A 6000-nucleotide genomic window follows, 5' to 3' on the forward strand; every position below is an offset into this window, starting at 1 on the left:
ATCACACCGATTTTTGGTCTTCTGAGATGTCCAAGCTCTTCGAAACGGCCCGTCTCCAACCCCATCGGTACGGCATGACTGGGCTTTGGCGTACCATCTGCAAGGGGAACCAACTCCATAGTCGTTTTCTCTGAGATGTCCGAAAACTTTCGGACGGCGTATATCTAACACACCAAGACATTATGAGCAAGCCCCGACACCCCGCTTACCAAGGGTATCTGAACTTTTGGGCTGTCGTCAGGACGTGAAGACCAAGCTAAGACGTCAGAGAGAGACATCAGCCCCCGAATTCACTTTTGGTTTCCTAGGAACCCGAAGATTTTCGGGCAGCACGTATTTAGCTCAGAGGGAATCCGGTGACCATTTTGTCTTGCATTTGCAATCTCGGGCTCTCGCTCTCAAGCCTGGATCCCAATCTGCTTTTAGATGGGCCGCAGCCAAACTAGTGTCAGAGCACATGCCATTGATTCAGCCAAGGTGTAACCTAGATCGACATGTATGCCATCTAAGGGATCTGAAAGATTCCGCCACATGCCTATCCCATTGGGATACCCCATGAGCCTGAGGTTAACTCGTATCTCGCTCCCCAATGTAGCCAAAGCAGATGCCACCTAGCCGTCCATTTACGCCGCGGACTACCCATGGTCTTGAACATCCCGGATGTCTCGTATAGCGGGCTCTATCAAGCCGTGGCTAGAGATGTCAACCACTTCGCAACACTCCGTATCATGCCTTTTCTCGTCCGCCGTGTGTCTCATCAGAATACCCCAGCCGCTCTGGTTCGCGGTCGCGGTCGTAATCAGAGCTGCAAACTCGACGTGTAATGCAATGCCAGACAGAGACCGGGCTCCTCATGTCTCTCCAAAGCCCCATTCACACTGAGGTGCAATCATGTTTAGTTGGAAGCGGCAGAAGCGACACAAAAGTGAAGCGGCAAGCGTCTTGGCAGTCCTTTTGTTTTTGTCGCAATGCGCGAGTATTCAGTCAAAGACAGGATACGGTGACCCTTGTTACGGAGATACCAGGGCCGCAGCCGCTGCCAGTCCGCAATGGCTAGTAACCTGTTTCAAAACCACACCTCATGATGTATTGTTGTTCACAAGCTCCGAGGAAGCTTGGCTCCTTGCAAAGACGCTCCTTGTCCGGCACAATACGACATGGCTGTCATTATGATGATGGCTTTGATACAGAGTAACTGTAGTATATTGAAGCATTGCCTTGCGTATTCCATGGCCAAAAGTATCGTTCGGGGGTTACCAGGGTGATTCTTAGTTCTAGGCATACCTGCATGATGATGCAATTTTGTGATCTTGCAACCGGCTTGGTTAACACACGTAAGCCCCAGCTGATAACTGTGACTTTCATGAATGATCATGTCGAGGTTGCCTCTTCAGAACATCCTAGTGCCTCCCCAGATCGCCCGGGTATATCAACATTATATATGATTTGGATCATGTGGAGGTTTCGAAGAGGGTGTCCTGCCCCTCTGGGTTGCTCCGCATTTCCTTCTCCTTTGGCTGTAATGGTGTACCAGAACGACTGTGCTGCCACGGTGGTCGATTCGAAACAATGAGGTAGCTTGTAGTGACCAACACTTTCTTTGGGACATGTTCTAGAGGTGTCATCGAAGCCGTACTGATGGCGATAGTTTGCAATCCAAGGGTATAGGGTACGAGGCACTGTACGACTATTCCGTGCGAGGGCGAAATAAATGTGCTGTTGGTGTTGGTTAAAGTAGACTAAGCGTCAATACATGGATAATTGAATGTTTTATATGCCTGCTCTTGAATATGAACTCGTGAACGGTTGATGCAGTGTTGGTATCCATCGCTTCCTGTAGTGATTGCCAGTGTGCCACGATCTACGGTACCTTGACGTGTGTATCAGTAATTGAGTTGTTGGCGCCGTATGAGGATTTAGATTATTCGCTCTGGACCATTTTTGTAGTTTCACACTCATTTGTATCATAGACAGGAGCCATTTTTCTTCCAGTCTGACCTCATGTTCTCTCGTTTGTTCGATGTAGAACTTGTCCATTGCGAATTGGACCAGATGAAATGTTTACCGGCGCCGGGTTGGTTGAGCCATATCTTGTTCAAATTGAAGACCGGAAGCCGAGTGTCATCCGTAAAATCAGCCTTGATGCGCTTTATATTGCTTCTGAGCTTAGCCGGCAAAGAGAGTGGGTGTTGAGTCCTTTTGTGTTCTCCAGCCTCATCTTCTTGCGAAGATCTACATCTTGGCCTAGAACAACATTACCACGATCAGGGTAAGAAAAAATATTAACCGCCAAATCGTACGGAACTCTGGGAAACGGTCTTTGTGACGACATCATACTGGCAGCCAAGCCAAGAAAGCTGGCACCATTATCTTGATTCGTGTCCTTGTGGTAGTCTTCCCGGTCGTTGAGTTGTAAATGTTGGTAAACTGGCTTTGTCTTCCGTAATTTCGATGATATGATCATTGATGAACGGAGCTGAAGGGGCGTGTATTGTATCCCTGAACGTTGAGAGAATCTGGCGCTAGAAGAGAACAATCACGCTTGTATTTCTGATGCAGCAATCGACTTCTCGACGTGCTTAGGCCGAAAGCATCTCTCGCGGTGGAAAGAAAATCTCCAATAAAGCAGTTCTCGCTGCGGAACTTGATAGCCTTTGTTGAGGCATCAGAGAAGCAATTTGACAATAGCTACATGCAGCGTCGCTCTGAGCCACGGTGGTCGAGCTAAAAGCAAGTGGCAGACGCGTACTGAGTCTCGACGAATGTCAAGCCTGTCGATTTGGCGTCATAATTGCTTTTGGCTCTTTGATACCGGGCGACTTCGTCTCTTGAGGAGGCCAGAGGCTGTCATTTTCTCTTCTGATTCGAAAACTAGAGGGTACCGCAGCTGCACTTCGAACTTGAAACCGTTTGCGTGATCCAGCTTCAGACAAAACTTTCGAAAGTCCCTCTCTCGAATCAGAGTTCAGTACAGAGACGTAGTCCAAGGTAGCACATGTCCTTAAACAGGTGAGCGCAATTAAGAGCTCATCTGAATGCTGTTTCCACGGTTGAAGTAGAGGAAGGCGTGTAGTGAAGTATCATGTTCGATTATCATCGTTATTTTCTTCAATTGCCACCGATGTGTCAAGCACGGTTCTCCTAATTGAGAGGGTCTACTCGGCAATCGAATGACGGCGGTTGAAGATCTATGCAATAGAAAATGTAGAGACTAGTCAGACATTGCTAATATCCAGATGGATGCATGGATTGGACAGTGTTGAGCACTTACGAATGGCTGTTGAAGCTGCCAAACAGCAACTGCATTAACCCGCAGAACGAAAGCAGGCCGTTGCTCTATTCTGGCTGCGTTCCCCAAAGGCGGCGTAGATCTTGGCACGGCAAGTGTTTGAATTCGAGTGTATGCGTGCTCTCGTTGGAATGCTGAGATGTCGGTTTCAAAATTTCTTGGAGGTTGAAAGTTTGCTCTAGGCGTTCTTCTTTTGTTTCTGCCATTGGCGGTGTAGACCAGGTACTAAAGAACAGGTGCACGTATGTACATGTAGATTTGCAGCTTCCAAGGTACTATCTACTTCGTATTGCCTGCACAAATGCCGAAGAAAACGCCTTCTGTGTCGACCAAGCTGCTTCGATCTCAGTCTTGCGAGCATCTATTCATCATCCTCTTCTCCTTGTTCGTCATGTGCTCGGCCTTTTCCCATCGATCTAGATGTTTGAACCCCTTGTTGAGTACATAGCAACATGCTACAGACGTTGACTGGCTCTTGGTGATGATTCAAAAGGAGGTGGAACTGCTCTGAGGCTGCTCTAACTCGACAAGCTACCCAACGGCATACTGTTCAAGCTAAATGTTGGTGTGTTTCTTTAGTTAGGCTCTAGATCATCGTGCGGCATAGTACATAGCTATTAATATGTTGCTTCCTCCTGGCAACACGAAATTGAGAAACGAGCTGCTTTATGTTTGCGTCATCCGAGACTTGCAAAGACGGACAACTTCGGCACGAGCCTCGAAGATTACCAAGTCGAGCTCCGGAGTGCCCCTTTGCAGCCTCCAAAACCGATCTGGTTATAAGAGACTCCGGCTCATAGGTGCAGACATCCCAGAGCCGGCCGCATGACAAACACCTGCAGCATGTGCTAGCTTCCAGATGTGGCTGCGCTATCTGGTGCCTAGCAGCGCATCTCCCTTCGGCTTTGGTCTCGAGGATAAGCCACAGTCGGATCCAAGGTGGAATCTGACGCTGAAGGGGTTCCTTGGACGTGGGTTAGCTAAGGTAGATCTGGGGAAGCAGAACCAATCTCCGTGACGGCGCATTGAATTGCAGCACGGCAGCTTCAGCTTCAGAGCAGCGTCAATGCATTGCCCCTCCACACCTCCATCTTCTCCCTTGTCGTCTTCCGTCAGTGGCACGATATAACCTCTCCTTGTTACACATCACGGAGAGAAGCAACATGTGATACGAGTAATGAAAGTACCAAGATTTGCGGCAGTTGGAACCAACACCCCATCTTGGCTACCAGATTTGGTTTGGAGGCGGCGTGTGTTTCAAAGTAGCAACAGAGTTGTCACAGAAAATCACCTAGCTAGAGCACCGACCGTCGCGCGAGAATCGAGCTTTTTTTTCTTCTTTTTTCTTTTTTTTTTCCTTTTTCAAATCGAACCATTGCCTGCCATCATTGACCTCCTACTCCTACCCGTTGGTTGATATGGCCAAGGGGCATAGACAAGAGAAGAGATGCGTGCGTGTATTTTGCTTGGTGCCTCACCTTTATTTGCGGCGCATCGAGTACGTGTAAATCAAAAAAACACCTGCAAAACAAATCGCCCAATACCTGTATCCTAGCCGTCGTTCATCTCCGATTCTGTCGAGTGCTTCTGTTATACGTAATCTTGTTGGCGACTCTCTTCACCACCGTAAGCTCATTTCCAGTGCGTCGCTTGGTGATAGGGGCAGGGCTGCCGTCGATATCAAGCACAGGAGAAGCAACGGAGTTCTCCGTCCCATGATCGTGTGCCACCACTCAGCGTCGCCCGCGCGTAAGCAGCTGCAGCACGCACTTCGTATTGTCCATTCGGTTTTATGCGAGGCCAGCAAGAGCCTACACGATGCTAATCTAGAGCTTGGATGAGTCTGGCTAGTCCTCGGCGCCTAGTTCACGACGGACTCTGTCCCAAGCCCAAGTGCCACAGCCTTCTGGAGCACTTGTCCGTAGTATCAATCAAACCCACCAAAAAGGGCGGATGGGTAAAAGGCAGTCGACATGCTGCATGCACTGCATTCCTTCTAGAGCCTTTCCGCCGCAATGACATGCACAATCGCAGCTGGATTCCCGTCACATCATGGTATCCGGCCGCCTTGGCAATCTCGACTTTGCGGGCCCTTGCCTTGCAAATGCATCTCGGGTCAGGCGACTTGCTTGACCTTGACCTTGACTCGACTCGCTGTGGACAGGGTACGTACCGTGCCGGGGGTCTTTTTGGAGCTGGGCTGTTTCTCTCCTCTTCCTCGCCTCTCCTCCCCACCAACAGCCACACGCATCATCAATCTTGATCTCTCGTCGCCAACTTGGACCAAGGTAAGCATTTGTTTTGATGGGCATTTGAGTCTTTCGATCCTCGAGTCTGCCTTTGTTCGGTCAGCTGAAACCCATCTCAGACTCACGCATCCTGAACCAGACGGTAAGCCATCTCGTCCGTAACAAATCAAATTGTCCTGTTCCCTTCCATCTTCTCCTTTCACCATCTACCCATCACACGTACGCACGCGCGCAACACACAACACACAAGGGCACTAGCAGACGCAAAAGGAGAGCTTGTTTCTTTTTCTGCCTTTTTCTTATTCCCTTTTCCTGATTCGTCCCGCCCTGGCCCGCCATCCGCCTCTCCTCAGGTTTCACAGCGCCTCGCGAGCTCCCTTGCATCTCTTGTTGGTGCGGCCATCTGATTTGTGGGGGGGGGGGGGGGGGGGGGGGGGGGGGGGGGGGGGGGGGGGGGGGGGG

Source organism: Trichoderma aggressivum (genome assembly GCF_033847375.1).
Source record: "Trichoderma aggressivum f. europaeum strain CBS 100526 chromosome Unknown scaffold_011, whole genome shotgun sequence".
Lineage (NCBI taxonomy): Eukaryota > Fungi > Ascomycota > Sordariomycetes > Hypocreales > Hypocreaceae > Trichoderma > Trichoderma aggressivum.